The sequence below is a fragment of the Hyperolius riggenbachi genome, chromosome 6 (genome assembly GCF_040937935.1).
Source record: "Hyperolius riggenbachi isolate aHypRig1 chromosome 6, aHypRig1.pri, whole genome shotgun sequence".
Classification (NCBI taxonomy): Eukaryota; Metazoa; Chordata; class Amphibia; order Anura; family Hyperoliidae; genus Hyperolius; species Hyperolius riggenbachi.
The window spans coordinates 355,466,891-355,491,006 of NC_090651.1; the positions used below are offsets into that span (position 1 = coordinate 355,466,891).

The 24,116-nt window shown below is 44.9% G+C and overlaps 1 long non-coding RNA gene across 2 annotated transcripts in view; it reads right to left on the minus strand.

The window, feature by feature from the left end:
• LOC137522989 (uncharacterized) overlaps positions 1-24,116 on the minus strand; it is a 202,115-nt gene that overhangs the window by 119,109 nt on the left and 58,890 nt on the right. For both annotated transcript variants that reach the window (XR_011022495.1, XR_011022494.1), the window contains exon 2: positions 17,675-17,705. This is a non-coding gene — a long non-coding RNA (uncharacterized lncRNA). The remainder of the gene's footprint in view (positions 1-17,674; positions 17,706-24,116) is intronic.

Here is a 24,116-nt window from a genome sequence, read left to right on the forward strand (position 1 = left end):
GGAGTGCAGCTAAGGCTAGACAGGTACTGGTGGTAGGGGATTCAATTATTAGGCGCACAGATAGGGTAATCTGTCGAAGAAACCGCGAATGCCGTACAGTATGTTGCCTCCCGGGTGCTCGGGTTCGGCATGTAGCGGAAAGAATTGACAGATTACTGGGTGGGGCTGGGGAAGACCCGGCTGTCATGGTACACATTGGCACCAATGACAAAGTTAGTGGGAGATGGAAGGTCCTCAAAAATGATTTTCAGGTACTTGGAGATAAACTTAAAGCAAGGACCTCCAAGGTGGTGTTTTCTGAAATACTGCCAGTGCCACGTGCTACATCTGAGAGACAGAGGGAGCTTAGGGAGTTAAATAAGTGGCTGAGAAATTGGTGTAGGAAGGAAGGGTTTGGGTTCCTGGAGAACTGGGCAGACTTTGCAGTCGGCTACAGGTTCTACAGCAGCGATGGACTGCACCTTAATGGGGAGGGTGCAGCTGCATTGGGGGAGAAGATGGCTAAACGGTTGGAGGAGATTTTAAACTAGGATCTGGGGGGAGGCGGGAGGATAAAGTCTCAATACGTAGACAAGAGGAGGTAAAAAGACAGTGGGAACCTATCATTATGGAGGGTGGAGAGGGGGGTGGGGACAGTGTAAAGATTAAGGAGGTTGGTAAAAATTCAAGTAGCCCATTTCATGTAAACAAAATTGGTAAATGTGGTGGTAAAAATATAAAGTGCATGGTAACCAATGCTCGGAGCCTTGCAAATAAAATAGACGAACTAGAGTTCATTCTGAATGACAAAGGCTATGACATTGTGGGAATAACCGAGACATGGATGGATGAAAGCCATGACTGGATAGCTAATTTAAAAGGATACAATGTGTTTAGGAGGGATAGAACAGGGAAAAAAGGTGGAGGGGTTTGTCTCTTTGTTAAGAATTCTCTTACAGCTGTCCTCAACGATGAGATGGAGGAAGATTGCCAAGATGTGGAGTCCGTTTGGGTAAATATTCATGGTGGAAATAAAAGTTGCCAATTGCTTATTGGGGTATGCTACAGGCCACCTCTTATTAATGAAGCTGCAGAACTGCGATTACTACAGCCGATTGAAAAAGCTGCAGGTAAAAATGAGGTCATAATTATGGGCGACTTCAACTTTCCAGACATTGACTGGAGTATTGAGGCTACCCATTCTGGTAAAAGCAGCAGATTTCTGGCAGCACTACAGGACAATTACTTGACTCAAATGGTAACTGAACCAACTAGGGAGAATGCGTTACTGGATCTGATCATTTCTAATAGACCAGATAATGTATCAAATGTGCAGGTTCAAGAACATTTGGGAAATAGTGATCACAACATGATAACGTTTGATCTGGTGACTGATAGGCCACGGGGCAGCGGGACCACTAAAACTATGAATTTTAGAAAAGCAAAGTTCACTCAAATTAGGCAGGCACTAAGTTTGGTGAACTGGGATAATGTACTACAAGGGGAAGACACTGAAGGGAAATGGCAAGCTTTTAAACTTATACTCAATCAATACTGTAGTATGTATATCCCATATGGAAACAAAATGTCTAGGAATAAAAAAAGGCCTCTATGGATGAATAGAAAGGTTAAAGATAAAATGAAGAGGAAAAAGAATGCCTATAAGGTCTTAAAACAGGAGGGGACCGAGGCTGTACTAAGCAATTATAAGGAGTGCAATAAAAATTGTAAAAAAGAAATTAGGCAGGCAAAGATTGAAGCTGAAAAAGAAATCGCTAAGGATATCAAATCTAACCCAAAAAGGTTTATAAGTACATTAACTCTAAAAAAAGAAAGGTTGACTGTATAGGACTCCTAAAGGATGAGGATGGGAACTCAATGGTGGATGACCAAGGTAAGGCAGAGTTATTAAATGCTTTCTTTGCTTCTGTCTTCACAAAAGAAACAGCACTGTTGCAAACTACAGAGGCGGAAGAGTCTCAATCTTCTAACTGTAATATTAAATACTTAACGCAGGAAGAAGTGAAGGCAAGACTAAATAAATTAAAAATAGACAAGGCACCTGGCCCGGATGGCATGCATCCTCGGGTCCTAAGGGAATTAAGTTCAGTTATAGATAAACCCCTTTATCTTATCTTTTGTGACTCTCTTGCAACTGGCAGAGTCCCAGTGGATTGGCGTACAGCCCACGTTTTCCCATTATTTAAGAAGGGCAAAAAATCTGATCCAGGAAATTATAGACCTGTAAGTTTAACATCAGTTGTATGCAAACTATTTGAGGGGTTACTAAGAGATACTATACATGACTTCATAGTAGAAAATAATCTTATTTCTCAGCATCAACATGGGTTTACTAAAGACAGGTCCTGTTTGACTAACATGCTCAGCTTTTATGAGGTAGTGAATGCTAATATGGATATTGGGAATGCTGTAGATGTGATATACTTGGACTTTGCAAAGGCCTTCGACACTGTTCCCCACAAAAGTCTGGTGCAAAAGTTGAGGATGCAAGGACTGGGTAAGAGTCTGTGTTCATGGATAGGGAACTGGCTAATGGACAGAAAACAAAGAGTTGTGGTCAATGGATCGTACTCAAAATGGGAGACTGTTAGCAGTGGGGTCCCACAGGGGTCTGTTCTGGGTCCAGTGCTCTTCAATTTATTTATTAATGACCTAGTAGATGCAGTAGTGAGCAATGTTGCTATTTTTGCAGATGATACAAAATTGTGCAGAATCATCAACTCTCAGGAAGATAGTGTCATATTGCAACAGGATCTGGATAGGATGGCTATATGGGCACATACATGGCAGATGAAATTCAATGTTGACAAATGTAAGGTCATGCATTTTGGACGTACTAATGGTCTAGCACCATACAAAATAAATGGGATACAGTTGGGGACATCAAACTTGGAGAAGGACTTAGGAGTACTCATAGACAACAAGTTAAATAATCGTACTCAATGCCAAGCAGCTGCAGCTAAAGCTAACAAAATTTTGGGATGCATTAAAAGGGAAATAAAAACTCGAGATGCTAGCATAATATTGCCCCTGTTTAACTCTCTAGTAAGGCCACATCTGGAATATGGAATTCAGTTCTGGGCACCACATTACAAAAAAGATATTGCAGTTTTAGAGCAGGTGCAGAGACGAGCAACAAAATTGATGCGTGGGATGGAAGGTCTCACTTATCGAGAAAGGTTAGATAAACTGGGTTTATTTAGTCTAGAGAAAAGACGCCTTAGAGGGGATCTAATTAACATGTATAAATACATCAGAGGGCAATATAATACCTTGGCGGATGAGCTTTTTGTCCCTAGGCCTTCTCTAAGGACTAGAGGACATGATCTGCGCATGGAGGAAAAACGTTTTAGCTATTTATTTAGGAAAGGGTTCTTTACAGTTAGAGTGATTAAGATGTGGAATGCATTGCCACAGGAAGTCGTTATGGCAAACTCTATACCTGCATTTAAAGGGGGCTTAGATGCTTTCCTTGCGTTGAAAGACATCCATGGCTACAATTACTAGGTAATGCCTAATGATGTTAATCCAGGGATTTTATCTGATTGCCATCTGGAGTCGGGAAGGAATTTCTTCCTTTAGGGGCTAATTGGACCATGCCTTGTAAGGGTTTTTTCGTCTTCCTCTGGATCAACAGGGATATGTGAGGGAGCAGGCTGGTGTTGTACTTTATACTGGTTGAACTCGATGGACGTATGTCTTTTTTCAACCAAAATAACTATGTAACTATGATAATCAATAACCTCCACTGGCCGTGTCCTCTAAGCTCAACTGCCTCATATTTGCTCTTCAGTGTCAGTTCTCAATTCCTGCACTCGGGTCTGGCGCTGCCATTGAGGTAAAAGTGGCAATTGCCCCAGGGACTCAACCACTTCAGGGGCCCCTGTGTCTCCACAATCCCCCACTTAGCCTCCTCCTGTCTGCTCCCCGTAGCCCCACAGGTTTGGAAGTTCAGCTTCCCTGAAATATCTCACTTGTCCCGGCGGCTGCTCTGTCCCGATTTCTGTCTTCAGCCACGCTGCCTGGCCTGCCTCTTCTCTATGTCGGATGGAGAAAACGCTGGCAAGCGGACTGAAGACGGAAATCGTGACAGAGCAGCTGCCGGGACAGGTGATATATTTCAGTGCAGCTGAACTCCCGAAGATCCGGGACCACAGGGAGCTGTCAGAGGAAGGCCACCTAGGGAGTCCGGCGGTGCAGGGGGCCCTCGGGAGCTGACTTTGATGGGAGGGTAGGAGCACCCCAAGTTACTTTTGCCACAGTGCCTCTGTGTGGCTTAGACCAGCCCCACCTCCACCTCTCCTGTAACCTTCTCAGACACACAACCACAGCACAGTTTTGGCATCAGCACCATGTTCCCGAATCCCTGCCCAAGCCCCCTGCCCCACCTCCGGGGCAGGTGGTGTAGCAATGCATTGGTGCCTGAATCTGCCAACTACCATGCTATGTGTTGCTTGTCAACATTTTTAGTTTTTTTTACTATTGTACTTGTAACATGTAAAAGTTTTCCACATCTAGCTCAAGACAAAGAATTCAGAGCACCCAATCTGCTTACTTGACCTGAGTTAGTGACTCATAAAGGTGCAGTGGCGTAACTACAATTCATGGGGCCCCACAACAAAACTTTGATGGGTCCCCCAATGTTCACACCCCTTCCCTTGCCTCCCCTTGGTGCCCTTCACTTCCAGGAGGTCCATCTCACAAGGGTCATAAAACAAGTGTGGGCATCACGATCTTCCCACCCATAACAAGCGTAGCCACAAAACACCTGATGTGAAGTATAGTTCCCTGTATCGGAGGAAGGGAAGGTTACTAGTCGGGTCCCCCCACAGCTCCGGGCCACCCTGGGATTGCAGGGGCTGCTCCCCCCCTAGTTATGCCCCTGTAAAAGAGTAAAGGTCGAGGGGAGCAGGATGGTACTCAAAATCTTTAGAAAGAAGCCAGGAAACACAACATGGGTCTCCTTTAAAGGGGTCATCAGGCAAAAAAAACTCCCCCCCCCACTCTATTTACCCGGGGAATCCTCCAGCCCCTTGCAGCTGACATGTCCTACGCCGCAGGTCTGCTCTCAGCCGTTGGCCCGCGGTCACCGCCGCTGCAGAGGCTGACCTCCTCTAGTGCGCCTGCAGGAGTGCCGCTGTCCATGAAGTCCACGTTGTCTGCAGTGTACTGCGCAGGCGCAGTAGTTCTGTGCCTTCGCAGTACACCATGGGCAACGTGGGCTTGATGGACAGCAGCACTCGCGTACTAAAGACAACCTCGAGGTTGCCCTCTGCACCGGCGGGGACTCCGAGCTGGCGGCTGAGAGCAGAGCTGCGGCGTGGGACATGTCAGCTGCAAGAGGTTGGAGGAAGCCCCGGGCAAGTAGAGCGGCGGCCAGCGGGGAGGTTTTTTTGCTTGATGACTCCTTTAAATGGTTACAAAGCCCACTCAGGCCTCACACTGACAAGAAGTGAAACACAAAGCTCCATATTATCATGCAGAGAGGAGAGTCAGGACGTCTGAGTGAATTCCAGCTCTGGTATAATAAGAATCTTCTCTTATTAAGTGGTGTTGTAGATGGGCGGCCAGGGTGGTGTTCTAGTGGCTCTGTAATCAGCACAGAGATGCCTCTTGTTGTGGATTGTATCTCGAGGAGCTGGATAATGCAAGAGGAATACGCAGCATGGAACAGTGTCTCAGTGTGAACAGATTATCAAGAGCTCCAGGAAGTAGTCATAATCATCGCTGGAATATATACGGGCTGTTTTAAAAGAGGCAGAAAAGTTTGGTTCTGTCTTCAAAAGCTTCCCAAAGGAATGCTATCAAACCACCCAAAGACTTGACATGCGCACTCCTTTCAACAGAACCTCTAATAGAGCTGGATTTTAGTCCAAGTACTCACTCGTTTGTTCAGGGATGGTAGCATCAAAAAGGAGGTTGAGGAACTGTCATAATCTAGTAACTACAACTAGAGTCTAGTATTTGTATAAGCCGTAGTTTCTTGAAGAATTAAAGTTCCAACAAGCTAGATACTTACCTCAGTTATAGGAAGCCTCCTTCAGTTGTAGGAAACCTCCCACAGCCCACCAATCCAGCGTACGTTCCCTCTAAACCTTCTCAACTCAGCCCAAGTGGAATAGGTTGCTTCTGGTTATGAGCTGTCATGGACAAGCACGTCTATACTGGGCATGTGTGAGTAAGGTCTGTGCATGCCCAGTAGAACAAAGCATTTGTGCACCAAAGAAAAAAGCCCTGTGGTTTCGATGTACTGGGCATGCACAGATCCTACTTGCCAATGCCTGGTAGAAATGCACGTCAGCTCTGATCTAAAGAGCAGATTTCTGACGAGATAAATAACATTTATATGGAGCTTTTCTCCTGGTGGACTCAAAGCACTCGAGCTGCAGCCACTGGGGTACGCTCAGTAGCCCTGTGTGTTTAGCAGTGTTATGGAGTCTTGCCCATGGACTCCTTGCTAAACAGGTGCTGGCTTACTGAACAGGAAGAGCCAATATTTGTGATCTTGAGTCAGAGACAGAGCCCTTAAAGGGAGCCTTAACTGAGTTAAAAAAAAAAAAAAAGTTCACTTACCTGGGGCTTCCCCAACCCCCTGCAGACATCCTGTGCCCGCGCTAACACTCACCGTTCATCCGACCCTTCACCGTAGCACAGTTTCATTTTCAGCAGTGCACCTGCGTGGCTCTGGCCGTGCGCGTCCTTGATCGCACTCCCATCCCTTTGGCCGTTTTGTGCCTGCGCAGTACGTATGCAGTACTACACATACTTATGTACGTAGTATGCATCCTGCTCAGTTGCAAGACAGCCACAGGGACAAGAGCATGATCGAGGATGCGCATGGTCAGAGCCACACAGGCGCACTGTTGAAAACGTAACTTAGCCACGGCAGGGGACCGGATGAATGGTGAGTGACGGTGCAGGCACAGGACGTCTGCAGGGGGCTGGGGGAAGGTAAGTGAGACTTTATTACAGCTGAAGGCTGTAGAGAAGGTTTTTGGCTTCTAATACAGACCTGGCCCTCATGCCCTCAGTGTACTTAAACTTTCAGTGAGAGGTTGGTAGGCTGCATGCCCTCAGCATACACCATCACTGAGTGTTTGGAGGTCTGCATGCCCTCAGCATACTTCCTCCATCAATGATTGGTTGGTGGTCCCATTGCCCTCAGCATACAGTACTTACAGCATCAATAAGTGGTTGGTGGTCCACATGCTCTCAGGGCTGGTGCACACCGAGCGGCTTTTTCAGCGTTTCTGCAGCTGCTTGCGGCTGCGGATCCGCTTGGTCAATGTATCTCAATGGGGTGGTTCACACCAGAGCGGGAGGCATTTTGCAGAAACGAAAAATGCCTGGGTGAGGCATTTTTTGGATTTCGGATGCGTTTCTGCCTCAATGTTAAGTATAGGAAAAACGCAAACCGCTCTGAAAAACGCCTGTTCAGAGCGGTTTTGCCGGCGTTTTTGTTACAGAAGCTGTTCAGTAACAGCTTTACTGTAACAATATATGAAATCTACTATACTGAAAACCGCAGCAGCAATCCGCAAAACGCTAGCAAAACGCCATAGAAAAATAAGAAAAAGCGTTTCAAAATCTGCTAGCATTTTGCGGATCTGCTAGCGGTTTTTGATGTGCACCGGCCCAAAGTGTACTTACACCATCAATGAGTGGTTAAAAGTCTGCATGCCCTCAGTGCACTTACATCATCAATGAGTGTTTGGTGGTCCCCATGCCCGCATACTTACACCATCTATAATTGGTTGGTGGTCTACATGCCCTCAGTGTACTTACACCATTAGTGAGCGTTTGGTGGTCTTCATGCACCATCGGTGAATGAATACTTACACATTCCAGCTATTTAGGACCAACTTAGCACTTAAGCATAGAAGGCACCAAACAAAACGCAATGGCATCACCCCTGCTGGATATTTCTACACGGCAGTAATCACAGCGATACCGTTTTTCTGCTGTAATCGTCAGGGACACAGGTAATTACGCTCTTCACAAATAATAAGTAGAATAGCTCAGGTCAAAGATCAAGTTCTACCAATTAAAGTGAAAAGGCGGTAAGTGTGTGTAGAGGAGAAATCCTTTATGTAATGCAAAATGTCGACAGTTTACTGTGACTGAGGAAGAGTAGCGCTTTTATGGGGCAAAATAATGGGGGTCAAGGCTATTTATAATAGTAATCATAGCAAGCTTCCAAAGAGGAACAACCATCAGAATTCTGCCTCTGCTTCATTAGATAAGCCACACTACAGTATTATATTCTAAGAACAACTTTTTTTTTTAAAGGGAACCTTAACCCTGGCACTTAATAAAAGTTTCACTTACTCGGGGCTTCCCCAAGCCCTCTGCAGCCGTCCTGTGCCCTCGCCGCTCCTCGAGCGCCTTCTGGTCCCTGTTGCGCGTTAGTTTCTTTTCGTCTGACTGCGAGTAGGACTACAGGGGCCCGTATTCTTCTCCGCCTTGCCGCAATTAAGCACATCCTGCGCAGGTGCAGTACGTCTGCGCAGGACGCAGTACGCGCTTGATGGACGGCCAGGGTTAAGATTCGCTTTAAGGCCTTAAAGGACACCTGAAGTGAGAGAGAGGTGAAGTCGGCCATATTAAATGCCTTTAAAAATGTACGTTGATTGGCTGTCCTGTTGATTCTCTGCCTCCAATACTTTTAGCCATAGACCGCGAACAAGCATGCAGATCAGGTTCTCTGACTGTAGTCTGACTGGATTAGCTGCATGCTTGTTTCAGGTGTGTGATTCAGACACTACTGCAGCCAAAGAGATCAGCAGGACTGCCAGGCAACTGGGTTTGTTTAAAAGGAAATATATATGGCAGCCTCTCATTTCGGGTGTCCTTGAAGGGGTTAATAGGTATAATTTGATTTTGTCTTATATGTTTTTGTATCTCAGACTTGCAGGAGATAAAAGGCTAATTTATAACATGGAGCTTCTGTGTGCAAGTTACAGTGATTGCAATTGTATTCTCCTGACAGCAAAACTTTATCATTGAACTAGATATTACATATTTTCTGCAAGATGCCCACCTCCAGGTCTAGTCGACTGGGACCAGGAGGAGAATTGTCATTTTGATACAAATGTCATTACTTTGGGTCCAAGGCAGGTAGGATAACTATATAGGCAAGGAGGAGTTGGGAGACAGATCTGTGATGATATGTAAGTTTGCCTTAAAGGGAACCTGAAGTGAGAGGGACATGGAGGCTGACATAATTGTTTCCTTTTAAATAATGCAAATTGCCTGGCTGTCCTGCTGATCTTCTGCAGGTAATATTTTTAGCCATAGACCCTGAACACGCAGCAGATCAGATGTTCCTGACTGAAGTGTGACTGGATTAGCTGCAGCATGCTTGTTTCAGGTGTGTGATTCAGACACTACAGAAGTCAAAAAGATCAGCAGGATAGCTAGGCAACTGGACGTAAATATGGTAGCCTCCATATAACTATCAGTTCAGGTTGCTGGATAGTGTAATGGTTAAAGAGTACCAGAGATAAAAAATAATAAAAGATTTATAGATACCTGGGGCTTCCTCCAGCCCCTGTGCACGGATCGCTACCACGCCGCCGTCCTTCGCTGCCTGCAGATCCGGTATCGGATCCCGTATCTTCCTCCAGTCGCAGTCCGTCTGCGCAAGAGGAAGTGCGCTCTCTACGTATGTCTCTAGCGGCCGCTGGAGAGTTACGTAGAGAGCGCACTTCACTTGCACAGACTAGCCGCGACTGGTGGAAGTAATGGGACCCTATACCGGAGCTGCAGACAGCGGGGGGCGTCAGCGTGGGAGCGATCCGTGCACAGGGGCTGGAGGAAGCCCCAGGTATGTATAAATATTTTATTCTTTTTTATCATTGGTTTCCTTTACGGGCTTCGCCTCTGACATAGGAGACCAGGGTTTAAAATCAAATCTCAGCTCTGCCCACTTTCAGTAAGCCAGCAGCTATTCAGTAAGGATTTAATGGGCGAGACTCCCTAACACTGTTACTGCCTACTGAGAGCGCTCTAGTGGCTGCCTCGCAAGCGCTTTGAGTCCGACAGGAGAAAAGTGCTATATAAGTACTGGAATTATTATGGTTTAAAAGCAACCCGAGGTTTGAGACCTATGGCAGCTGCCATATTTATTTCCTTTTAAACAATACTAGTTGCCTGGCAGTCCCTGCTGTTCTTTCTGGTCAGTAGTGTCTTAATCGCATGCAGCTAATCTTGTCAGATTTATCATAGACTGATCTGCATGCTTGTGGAGGGTCTATGGCTTAAAGTATTACAGGCAGAGGAAGTGCAGGACTGCCAGGCAATCTACATTGCTTAAAAATAAATAAACATGCCAGCCTCCATATGCCTCTCACCTGGGGGGGGGGGGGGGGGGGAGGTTAGTGTTAGGAGTGGAGAGGAGGAGGTTAGTTTGGGGATGTTGGAGGCAGGGGCATTGCTAGGATTCTAAGAGGTCCGTGGGCACTCCAGCCAAAAAATGGGTGTGGCCATGCACCAGGATGTGGGTGTGGTCATGGGTGGAGCCAAATTTACACGAACTTAACAGCAGTCTAAGAAGACCTGCCCAGCAAAATGTTGAATGAAGCTCCCCTCTCCATTGATACAAAAAAAAAAAAAAGGAATGCTGGGGCATGCTGGGTATTGTGGTGCCTTTATGGAACATACTGGGTGCTGTGGTGCCTCTATGGGACATGCTGGGTGTTGTGGCGACATGCTGAAAGCCAGGGAGCATGCATCGTTGTTTGTGTCCTTACTGTTACTCCCCCCAAATCCCCCCTACTCATCTCCTCCATCCACTCTCCAAGTCTGGAGAGATCCTCTCTAGCTGGCAATTCTCCCCCTAGCATTCGAGAATCAGCTCTAGCTTCTGATTCCTTCTCAGACACTGATGCTTTGTTCACATTGCGTTCAGTCCGCGTGTCCATCCATGTTGGCTGGTTTTTGAAGCTTTTTTTTTCGATTTCTCTGCGTTGGACGGTTTTCTTAAGTGCATTTCTAAGCGCTTTTGCAGAGCGATTGCGTTTTTTGATCCGGAAAAGAATGAATACAATGGGCTTGATTCACTAAAGCGTGCAAAGTGTTAGCACGCCAGTGAAAAGCCACTTTGCACGTGCTAAGTAGTTTGCATGTGCTAACTAGGGTGCTAAGTAGTTTGCACGTGCTAACTAGGGTGCTAAGTAGTTTGCACGTGCTAACTAGGGTGCTAAGTAGTTTGCATGTGCTAACTAGGGTGCTAAGTAGTTTGCATGTGCTAACTAGGGTGCTAAGTAGTTTGCATGTGCTAACTAGGGTGCTAAGTAGTTTGCACGTGCTAACTAGGGTGCTAAGTAGTTTGCACGTGCTAACTAGGGTGCTAAGTAATTTGCACGTGCTAACTAGGGTGCTAAGTAGTTTGCATGTGCTAACTAGGGTGCTAAGTAGTATGCACGTGCTAACTAGGATGCTAAGTAGTTTGCATGTGCTAGCTAAAAATTATCAAAATTTCCCCTAGTTTGAATGAGATTTAAGGGGAGAAGCCCAGAAAAGATGTCTGCAGAATCTGGAGACCAAGCAGCTGGAGAAGAGTACTGCCGCCCGCTGCCTGACTCTGCCTGGGGGACATCCGGGGCACCCTAGCATAGATCCGGGGCACGTGCCACTGATATTTGGGGCTATCAACACCCCTGAGGTGGGGGAAGGTTAGTATGAGAATTAAACTAGTTAAAGTGAAAGTAGAGTACCAATAAAATTACCAGTATTCTACTATCGCTAATCTTAGGCCCCCAAAATCTCGGGCACTGCTGAAGCTGCATGGGCTGCTCCCACCGACATTACACCTCTGAGGCTGGTATTTACCAGTACAGGTAGCCTCTAGATAAGTCTGCTATGAGAACCAGATGGTCAGTGGATAGGCACCAAAGTAAAAAACAACAAAACAGTGTTTCACTTACCTGGGGCTTCTGCCAGCCACTTGCAGCCTTCCTGCCCTGTGCTGGTCCTCCACGATCCATCCATTCTCCCGCCGCCAGATACTTTCGGTTCGGTTATACTGTCGACTTGTAATTCGAAGGCAACTGCGCCTGCGCCCCCAAGCCACGCGTAGCTTTCTTTGCGTCCTGTGCTTATAGTGCAGGGCACCATAGCGGGCGTAAACGCTAAGAATGCTAAGCGTGGCCCAGGGCGAGCAGACGCAGTTGTCGCTTCAACCAAACCGAAAGTAGCTGGCGGCAGGAAAACGGAGGATCGTGAAGGACCGGCACGGGACAGGAAGGCTGCAAGGGACTGGCAGAAGTCCCAGGTAAGTGAAATACTTTGTTTTTTTTTTGTTTGTTTTTTCAATTTTCAGTTCTGTTTTAAGTAAGCCTGGTAAGGGTTAAAGAGAATCCTATGTCCCCTGCAGCTTGGATATGAGCCAGTCAAATTCACTTCCTGCTGATTTGGACTGGCTGAGGCTGCCTACAGTACTTGCATTGGCAGCAAGCCAGAATAATTAGTATCTGAATGACCACCTGCATGCACCAACTGCGACGGCGAGTCCACCTGTCACCATTAGAGGAGCACAACGAAGACGTACAAACCGATCACTTCAACTCCTTCTCATGTGAGCCGACACCGGCAGGCTCCACATCTGACCTGGAAATCTTCAATAAAACGAGAAGGAAAAAAAACAACCCAGATCTGATATGGGAGAAAAGCCTAACGCTCCCAACACGGTAAAACCATCTTAACTCCTCCACTCAGTCCGCGTCCGCCGCTCATCGCCGTACAGTGCGTAGAAAGACTCTTAGCATAACCCCTTTTACCAGCGTCGTTATTCTAAGTGCGTTTTGTGGCGAGCTGCAGGAAGTAGGTCATCCAGCAGCAAGTACATGGAATTATGTAAACCTACTTAGACTCTTCCGCAGTCGCCGAGAAAGGCAGAACGAAAGCGCAGAAATCATCCCCTCCGGCATCTGTTTTATTTCACTGTGTATGCAAAGCTCACACGAAGCCGCTCAGGTATTAAACACAATGGCGTGATTAAATACGACTGCTCGTAGGAAGATAAACCCACCACACAAAAAACGGTATAATTCGATCCGGAGAGGACGTAAAGCGAGATTGCAAGCGGGCCTAGGATGATTGCTCTGATCGAGATGACCCGAGCGCCATCCGCCGTGCCTCTCACCGACGCCGTTTCCCGGCCTGGCCGCCAAAGCAGGTTTGGCGTAATTGTTCCAGCTTTTATCTCCCACTCATGGGTCTCCTACCATGCGGGTAAATGGTTGTCTGCGTAAGAAGCAAAGAACAACATTAAAATCCAGCATTACAAATAGAACGAGTACATAAAAAAACAAAGAAAGGGACGTTCGCACAAACACACACACAGGAACTGTACTGAGCCAAAAACGAGAAAGCCGTGCAGAATGTTTAGTGTGAGATACGGGATTAGTCTGCGGAGGGGAAGGAGATGTATGTCAAGCGCTGCATGGCTTCTCCGCTCCCTTGGCTCTTATATTACACATCCGGACATCTATTTTCTTTACCGTTGCGCTGTAATGGTGAAAAATAACATGTCTGCGGGGAAGAGGCTACAGATGACTCCGCTCTGAGTGTTGTGGATGGAGAGGCCGCATGGTTCTACCCTACAGTATATACCAGAAAACCCAGAGAAATAGAAAACACAGAAGAGATGTTCACTGACACCCCCCCACCGCAGCTGCAGCAGGCCCCGAGTCTGGCTGTATGCTGCAAACAAGAGAGGAGATCTCACTGTGCTACACTGTATAAATCTGTATGTTTGTTTCATACTAATCAGAACTACACAGGACTCTCTCCTCTTATTTAGTCAACTCCGACCAGTAGCAGCCATAGGCTCGGTTAACACTGGCGTTAAAACAAACAAACAAAACATTCCATTCGCGGTTCGGAAGGGAACGGATCGGAATGGATGCAAAGGGTCCAATGTTAAGCTATGGATCTGTTCAAAGCCGTCCGTTCAAACGGATCTGTTACACACGATACACTAAATGGGCCAGGAGTTCCCTGCTGCAGCAATTCTTCCAGACCCACGCTGAGCCAAGCGGAACAAAAACGGAAGCTGAAGCCCTGCAGTGGGGTAAATGAGAAAACGGAACGTTTCTTCACACTATAGAAGAAATGGACCGATCGGCCGCTCCATTTTCATGGATCCGTTTGCCACTCCAACGCAAGTGTGAACCGGGCCATAGCAACTGCTATAGGGCCCATAGCCAGGCAGGGCCCTGGTCCCAGCATTTTTTTTAGGTGTTAAATTATTCTTTATTGTCTATCCCTTCCTTCTGTTTTTCTGGCTCTCCCCCCAGAGGGGAGGGGGCCCTACACCACCAGGGAAAGCTATATGGCAGGGGGGGGGGGGGTGACCACTAGACTATTATGGAAATTAATATAAGAGGGGGCCAGAGCACCAGCGAAAGCTAAATGGAGTGAAAGGTTTGCTATGGGGCTCAGTGAGTTCTAGTGACTCCCCTTACTCTGACATTTTGTAACCATGTGTACTTCTGCATGCCAAATGTCTTTGTCAACCACTGCTTCTTTCAGCTGTTGCATAGGCACTTTCATAGCTTCACATACAGTATTCTTTCTATCCACTTTAGCAAGGGCTCCTGGTCCACAAGGCATCTCAAGCAGTCGCCTGGGGCACCAAACAGGGGAGGGGCACTGCCGTGTGGGGGGGGGGGGGATTCTGTGCCCAACCTCTGCCAGATTGTGGTACCCCCATGGTGAACTGACTTGCGGGGTCTCCAGTTCACTGCCCACAGCTGACCTCAGCCTGCAGAGTCTTCCAGCAGACAGAGCAGGGCTACGGGAATATGTCGTCCAAAGACCTGCACTAGAGACTAGTTATTTTCTAGTGAAATATTGCCACATTACGATTATTTTCTAGTGAAGCATTGCTGCGGTACGATTGTTTTCTGGTGAAACATTGCAGTGTTAAAATTATTTTTAGGTGAAAGATGGTCACATTACGTTATTTATTAGTGAAACATTGCTGCATTACGGTTATTTTTTGGTGAAATATTGCCGCATTACGATTATTTTATGGTGAAACATTGCCACGTTATGGTTATTTTCTAGTGAAACATTGCTGCATTACATTATTTTCTGGTGAAACATTGCCACATTATTATTATATTCTGGTGAAACATTGCTGCATTACGATTATTTTCTGGTGAAATATTGCCGCATTACTATTATTTTCTAGTCCATACATTTGTAAATTGTTTATTGCAACAGATGACATGACTTTATTTTTTTTTACGTTAACCAGTAGACCAGCTTTGCCGCTTTCTTGTTTGGCATTCATGATTAGGCTTAAAGAGAATCTGTATTGTTAAAATCGCTCAAAAGTAAACATACTAGTGCGTTAGGGGGCATCTCCTATTACCCTCTGTCACAATTTCGCCGCTCCTCACCGCATTAAAAGTGGTTAAAAACTGTTTTAAAAAGTTTGTTTGTAAACAAACAAAATGGCCACCAAAACAGGAAGTAGGTTGATGTACAGTATTGTCCACTCATAGAAAAATACATCCATACACAAGCAGGCTGTATACAGCATTCCTTTTGAATCTCAAGAGATCATTTGTGTGTTTCTTTCCCCCATGCACTGAAGTTTCAGGCTGCTCTTTTCTTCCTGCAAACAGCTTTGCCCTGGTTTGTAATTCCTCAGTATGTGAAAGCCCAGCCAGCTCAGAGGACGATTTATCCAGCTTGTAAAAGATAAGAGAGAAGAGAGAAGCTGCTCTAATCTAAATAACACACAGGCAGTGTGCAGAGAGGGGCCTGGAAGGGTGAGTTCATAGCAGAACCACAACACTAAAGAACTTGGCAGCCTTCCAGACACAGGCCGACAAGTCTGACAGGGGAAAGATACATTGATTTATTACAGAGACAGTGATAGTATAAAGTGCTGCAGTTAGCCAGAACACATTAGAATAGCTTTTGGAACTTGTAGGATGATAAAAAACAGGATGCAATTTTTGTTACGGAGTCTCTTTAATTCTTCCTCAGTTTAGGTGCGTACACACATGCGACTATAGTCGTTTGAAACGATCATTCCCCGATCGTTTCAAACGACGATCGTTTAAAAAAAAAAGCAGCCAACGACCATTAAGTCTAACGACGGACGAGCTAGATCGTTCAAAACGAACGATCTATCTTGGCGGATTTTTTCCAACGACGATCGTTTGCAAAAGTAGTACATCATTGGGAACGGTCGTTCGTACTAGGCTTGACATGCGCATTTCACTATTTCTCTATGGAACTTTTCATTTTTATGCGCAAGCGCAATAGTTGCTTTCTGTGATGTAACGTTCGTTCTAATGATCTGATCGTTACACACCTTTTAAAACTAACTTTACTTAGGTCGTTCTTTCATCAATTAAAAGTTAGTTCGTCGTTGACAACGAACGATCGTTGTCGCATGTGTGTACGTAGCATTTCAGCCACTAGAGTGGTATCATCAGCAAATTTGCAATCACTGCACACATCTTATGTAGCTTGTTTTTTGTGTTAAGTGATACTTAAAGTGACACTGAAGCGGAAAAAAAACTTATGATATAATTAATTCTATGTGTAGTACAGATAATTAATAGAACATTAGTAGCAAAGAAAATAGTCTCATATTTTTATTTTCAGTTATATTGATTTTTTTTATTTTTTTTTATAACATTGCATCATTCTCTAAGATGTGCAGTTTACACACTACTCAGCATTTTAAATCATTTCACAAAGCAGAGCTAATGATCTTTTTAAAGTTTCTCTGCAGGAAAACCATAAACAAACAAAAAACGATGAGAGACAGTTTAGATAAGTGCTTCAAAAGACAGTGCTGTCCACGACTTTTGTGGTCACAGAGCTCAGTGAAGCTCTTTTGCATACATAGCAACTGGAGTTTCTTAACTCTTCCTGTACTGGAAACTCATACTCCAATTTGTGCTGCTAATGTTTTATTTCTTAGCTGTACTACACTTACAATTCATTATATCATAAGTTTATTTTCACTTCAGATCCCCTTTAAGTGAAAATAAAGTGAGGAGATAAACAATTGTATCTATCCTGCTACTCCTATAATAAATGATAAAGCCCTATCTACACAATACGATTCTTTGTGCGATTCGATTACGATTCTATTTACAATAGAATTCCAATTCCATTCTATTTACGATCCGATTAAATCCGGCATGTCCGATCAGGATTCGATTCCATTTGACATTGCAAAACAATGGCAAATCGAACTGAATCGAATCGAATCCCGATCGGACATGTCGGATTTAATTGGATTGTAAATAGAATCGTAATCGAATCGCACAAAGAATCGTATCGTGTAGATATGAACTCTTGACCTTTTTTTATCTATCCTCTCCTGGCAGAGAACTGGGCTTCCTAGAGCAAAGTCATTCTTATGGCTGTGGTTCCTCATTAGTAGTCTGACTGGGACTGGAGATAAACTGCCAGTTGCATTGTGGGATATTAACTCTTTCAGGCAGGAAAAGAAGAAAAGCATCACAGCATATTTATTTGTGTGCTATGTATGTACATACACATGTCTATCTCATCATGTCACAGGGTCACTTAAGGTTCCAAGCCTTTGAGACTGCAGAACACAGGTTCACTTTGAGTCCCCAGGGAGAAAAGTGTTATAAAAATACTATAATTATAATTTAAAAACAAATCTCACCATGGTCGGAGTGTCACTTGTCCCAGTGAATCTAAAAACAATGAAGACAAAAAGAGTATATTAGAAATGGTACAAACATATAAATATATACAAAGGAGCAGACACCCAGATTGCCTGCTTTGGTGTGCAAGGGCCCATACAGGCAGAACATTAGCAGGACAGCCAAGCAATGTGCATTGTTTAAAAGGAAAATAAATATAGCAGCCTCCATATCCCTCTTGCTTCAGGTGTCCTTTAAAGCGGGATTGTCACCATAAAAATCAAATTTTAACAGCAACTGGTCTGAGTGTATTAAGTGATAAAGATGCTAATCCTGCATTTAAAACTTTCAAAACTTTTTCTGCTGTTATGGTTTGGAGTTATCACATACCTTAGGAGCACTGGCCCTTTAATAGTCAGTGCCAAACAGTTGCATGCTGGGGGTCCTTTTTATCTATAATATATTCCTCCTCTTCCCTTTATTTCCTTGCCTAGCTGCCTGTCTGAAACACAATCCTCTGCTCACTTGTGTTTACAAGCAAGGCTGAGGTGACTCAGCGATTGGAGGAGAAAAGAAAAAAAGTTAAGGGCAGAAATGATACCAGGATTTAGCCTCAAACTGTGGGCAAAAGACATGGTTCCCACCAGGAACAGAATTCTCTTCATTTACTATATACAATTCACTGAAATCAAATTGTGGACAGTACAATATATGTGTTATGTAAGTAGGTCAAGTATTTATCTATTTATATTGGTGTTTTTTTTTCCCCTGACATAGTATGGCCAATCCTACTGCTTTAACTTCTCAGTATGTTTTTGGGTTGTTCAAGGAAACCGGAGTGCCTGGAGAAAACCCATGTAGACATGGGAAGAACATACAAACTCCATGCAATGAGGCAATGCGTTAAGAGGCAATGCGTTAAGAGGCAATGATTGCACTGCTCCACGAGCATGCATGTGAGCAAGGCCAAAGTATTATCGTCACAAGCCTATGTAGAAAGAACAGCTCACTAATCATTGCTGACAACATCATACCTATTATTATTTCACAAGAACTCATACACTGAATGCCCTGCGTGTAATTAACACATCGCCATAATTACAACAAGCTCTTCATTACAGCGGTATAAAGGCAACACTTGAAAGGCATTCATACCATGAGCAGAACATGTCCCATATATCACCCACATCTATACAAATACAGAATAGGGGCCCCGCTGCCTATAGCACAGAAACATACACACGTACATCTCCTGGTACAAGTGCAGAATATCAATTACAGAGCCCGTCATTGTAGTGAAGAGGCTGCTGTAAGGAAGGCTATCCTATGAATCATCGTATGGAGTGTATGTATTGTAAGAATCCTTGTAATATTATCGGGTACTGTGCCTTGAGTCTGAGAGGGCGGGAGCAAGCTTATAATGAGATGCTAATGATTCCAATCAAATACTTTTCCTGACAAATTGGATTGGCCCAGTGAAGGAGTATATTTGCATAAAATTTGCATGTTAGCAAGTAATCTCAGTGAGATCGTCTCCAACCAGCACCCCACTTTAGATAACTTTTTTGTTTTGTTTTTGTGTTATTTTGATATGTGAAGGGAGGGCATTCCTGATCAATATTAAAGGGAACCCGAGGTGATAGGGATAAGGAGGCTGCCATATTTATTTCCTTTTAAACATTACCAGTTGCCTGGCAGTCCTCCTGGTCCTCTGTCTCTAATCATTTTAGCTATAGACCCTGAACAAGCATGCAGCAGATCAGGTACTCTGACTTAGCCTGATTAGCCATATATAGCCATATTTTCCTGAAGCCTGGCTGCGCAGTAGCCATGCAAGTCCGCTCGCGCATGCGCAGTACCAATGGAGTCCACTGCTCCGGCTTACTACGCATGGGTAGGCGGGCTGGGTGGACTATTGCGCAGCCACGCTGGAGGAAGAAGAGATATGCGGCATCGATATAATTTAGCGACAGTGCAGGGGCGTAACTAGGAATCGCCGGGCCCCCCTGCAGAAATTCTGAGCGCCCCCCGGGGGGGCCCAGAGGGGTCACAGCATGAGCGGAGAGCTCTGTAGCAGGTCGGTGGGGATGGTCCCCCCCTCCCTCACCTCTGGCTCTCCCCTCTGTGCTCCCGTCCAGCATTGAATAAAGTGTATGCAGGCGGCGGGGCAGCGGCAGATACATACCTTCCGTGCGCTCCTCGGATGTTCCTCTCTCTAGCTTCTGACGCGACTTCCTGTATAAACAGGAAGTCGCGTCAGACACTAGAGGGAGAAACATCCGTGCTGGAGCTCACGCAAGGTATGTATCTGCCGCTGCCCCGCCACCTGCATACACTTTATGGGGGGGGGGGGGACCACACTCAGCGACGGGGGCCATCAGAGCAGGGAGGGAAGCCTCAAGAGGATCCTGGGGCTTCCTTCTCTTTAGGTAAGTAACTCATTTTGTACCCGACCTTCAGCTGAGCTAAGGTACACTTTAATCAATTAATGAAACTTTTTATTTATTTTATTTTAGACACACTGTATGTCCTGATTATTTCCACAGATTCACTTACTTTATTTAGACATAGTTAAACAAGGAGAAAACGAGCATGCATAATCATGCAATAAGTATAGCTAATAAGCTATACCACTAGTGTATAAAAAAGGGGGGTAAGGTCACAGACCTGGAATCATACCTATCAAAAACACAAAAGGACAAGACTACCCCCTTAAGTATATAGAAATGACCGTCTGAAAACAAATAATTGTTCAAAAAGCCAAGAGTAAATGCAAATCTCTTTATTCAAGCCAACTACAAAAATTCACAAAAAACATTAAAACCAAGGCAAGCCGTAACCAAGCCAGGAAGGCCCCCTAACATCATGCAATAAGAGTTCTGAGCCTTGCAAAAAATGCTAATGCACAAAAATATATATAAATGTATATGTTACTCTCAAGGAGTAGTGGTAAAAAATCTCCAGTGTCAAATGTATATACAGTGGGTTGCAAAAGTATTCGGCCCCCTTGAAGTTTTTCACATTGTGTCACATTACTGCCACAAACATGCATCAATTTTATTGGAATTCCACATGAAAGACCAACACAAAGTGGTGTACACATGAGAAGTGGAACGAAAATCATACATGATTCCAAACATTTTTTTACAAATAAATAACCGCAAAGTGGTGTGTGCATAATTATTCGGCCCCCTTTGATCTGAGTGCAGTCAGTTGCCTATAGACATTGCCTGATGAGTGCTAATGACTAAATAGAGTGCACCTGTGTGTAATCTAATGTCAGTACAAATACAGCTGCTCTGTGAGGGCCTCAGAGGTTGTCTAAGAGAATATTGGGAGCAACAACACCATGAAGTCCAAAGAACACACAAGACAGGTCAGGGATGAAGTTATTGAGAAATTTAAAGCAGGCTTAGGCTACAAAAAGATTTCCAAAGCCTTGAACATCCCACGGAGCACTGTTCAAGCGATCATTTAGAAATGGAAGGAGTACGGCACAACTGTAAACCTACCAAGACAAGGCCGTCCACCTAAACTCACAGGCCAAACAAGGAGAGCGCTGATCAGAAATGCAGTCAAGAGGCCCATGGTGACTCTGGACGAGCTGCAGAGATCTACAGCTCAGGTGGGGGAATCTGTCCATAGGACAACTATTAGTCGTGCACTGCACAAAGTTGGCCTTTATGGAAGAGTGGCAAGAAGAAAGGCATTGTTAACAGAAAGCATAAGAAGTCCAGTTTGCAGTTTGCCACAAGCCATGTGGGAGACACAGCAACCATGTGGAAGAAGATGCTCTGGTCAGATGAGACCAAAATGGAACTTTTTGGCCAAAATGCAAAACGCTATGTGTGGCAGAAAACTAACACTGCACATCACTCTGAACACACCATCCCCACTGTCAAATATGGTGGTGGCAGCATCATGCTCTGGGGGTGCTTCTCTTCAGCAGGGACAGGGAAGCTGGTCAGAGTTGATGGGAAGATGGAAAGAGCCAAATATAGGGCAAACTTGGAAGAAAACCTCTTGGAGACTGCAGAAGTCTTGAGACTGGGGCGGAGGTTCACCTTCCAGCAGGACAATGACGCTAAACATAAAGCCAGGGCAACAATGGAATAGTTTAAAACAAAACATATCCGTGTGTTAGAATGGCCCAGTCAAAGTCCAGATCTAAATCCAATTGAGAATCTGTGGCAAGATCTGAAAATTGCTGTTCACAAACGCTGTCCATCTAATCTGACTGAGGTGGAGCTGTTTTGCAAAGAAGAACGGGCAAGGATTTCAGTCTCTAGATGTGCAAAGCTGGTAGAGACATACCCTAAAAGACTGGCAGCTGTAATTGCAGCAAAAGGTGTTTCTACAAAGTATTGACTCAGGGGGCCGAATAATTACGCACACCCCACTTTGCAGTTATTTATTTGTAAAAAATGTTTGGAATAATGTATGATTATCGATCCACTTCTCACATTTACACCACTTTGTATTGGTCTTTCACATGGAATTCCAATAAAATTGATGCATGTTTGTGGCAGTAATGTGACAAAATGTGGAAAACTTCAAGGGGGCCGAATACTTTTGCAACCCACTGTATAATATCTGTAGTAACTGACACTGTACCACTACAGTTGAAGAGAGAAAGACATACATGGGAGTAAAAATATGCATAATCTGATCAAAAACTCCTGCAATATGCAACTAAAGAAAGATATATAAAGTGCTGGTGCTTTAAGTAAGACCTCTATGGAGGAGAATAAGGTCGTCCATAAGCAGCTTCGGCGGAACTAGTCGGCGGGCTCAGGTGCGCCAATGCAGACGTCTCCAGGCCTTTGTACTGTTTCATCTAGGTGAGCTTTGCATATTATCTCTTGCTCTCCGCTCCTATTCTCACTTTCTATTCACCTCGCTTTAATATATACCTTCATGGCCATGTTTGTTCGATGATTAAATCTTGGCACATTTAGATGTTTCTCCCTTATTTGTTTTTTTCTATTGATGAATTTTGGCACCTTATTTTCCTTGCCTTGGTTTTAATTGTTTTTATGAATTTTTGTAGTTGGCTTGAATAAAGAGATTTGCATTTACCGTACTCTTGGCTTCTTGAACAATTATTTGTTTTCAGACTGTCATTTCTATATACTTAAAGAGACTCTGTAACAAAATGTTCAGTCTTAGTTCTTCTATCCTATAAGTTCCTATGCCTGTTCTAATGTGCTCTGGCTTACTGCAGCCTTTCCTAATTGCACTGTCTCTGTAATAAATCGCATCTCCTTTCCTCTGTCGTGTCTGTCGGGCTAAGGCTTGAATGTGTGAAATGTGCAGGGCTGCTTGTGATTGGATAGAAGCGATACACACCCTCTGCAGGCCCCCTGCACACTCTGTATGACTCACACACTCTGCTTATGTGAGCCTATCACAAGCTGGTTAGTTTGTTTGTAAACACTGCCTAAAACTGTTAATTACAAGCCAGGATTGCAGCAGAGAGTGGCAGAAACAGCACAGAGGGGCACAGGAGAAAATAAGGAATAGAATGGTATGCTTTTTAGTGTAAGAATATTAGAGTACAGATTCTCTTTAAGGGGGTTGTCTTGTCCTTTTGTGTTTTTGATCACCTTCTTTATTTAGAGCAATACTGAAGCAACACTGAAAAAAATAGTTAGAGATACTCACCTATGTAGAGGGAAGGCTCAGGATCCCATAGAGCTTCCCCGATCCTCTCTACGTTTCATTGTTCCATCCCGTCTAAGTTATTTGACCAACTGGTCGGGTCTCCTCGGAAGGCTTTGGAAGCACTTATGTCCTTGAGTACTTTCGAAGACAACAGGTCCGTTCTGCGTACACAAGAGTCCAGGCCTGCGCATGTGCAATATGGATGTGCCCGTCTTCAGAAGCACTTGGGGTGAGGACACGAGTGCTTTAGAAGCCTTCTAAAGGCCCAAAGGTCTGGAATTTCTATTTCAAAGGTTTTATGAATTTTTTCCCTTCACTACTCTGTGCTGGCCTACTCTAACCTGGTGCTAGTCACCCGAATGGCCCTACTCTGTGCTGGCCTACTCTAACCTGGTGCTAGTCACCCGAATGGCCCTACTCTGTGCTGGCCTACTCTAACCTGGTGCTAGTCACCCAAATGGCCCTACTCTGTGCTGGCCTACTCTAACCTGGTGCTAGTCACCCAAATGGCCCTACTCTGTGCTGGCCTACTCTAACCTGGTGCTAGTCACCCTAATGGTGTATGAGAGATAACGGCGCGGGAGACTTGGGCGCAGGATACAGCCGGTATATGGCTGATCCTGTTGCTGCACAAGTTCCCGGCCATGTTAAATACTATTTCCCCTCCAGGCCGCCATGGATGGTGGGAAATGAAATAATTCAGCTTCCAGCAATTGCTGGAGGCTGAATTATAGTGTTTTAAAAGCAACTTCAGCTCTTCTGACGGCGCCGAAGTTACTCCCTGTGCGCTGCTATAGC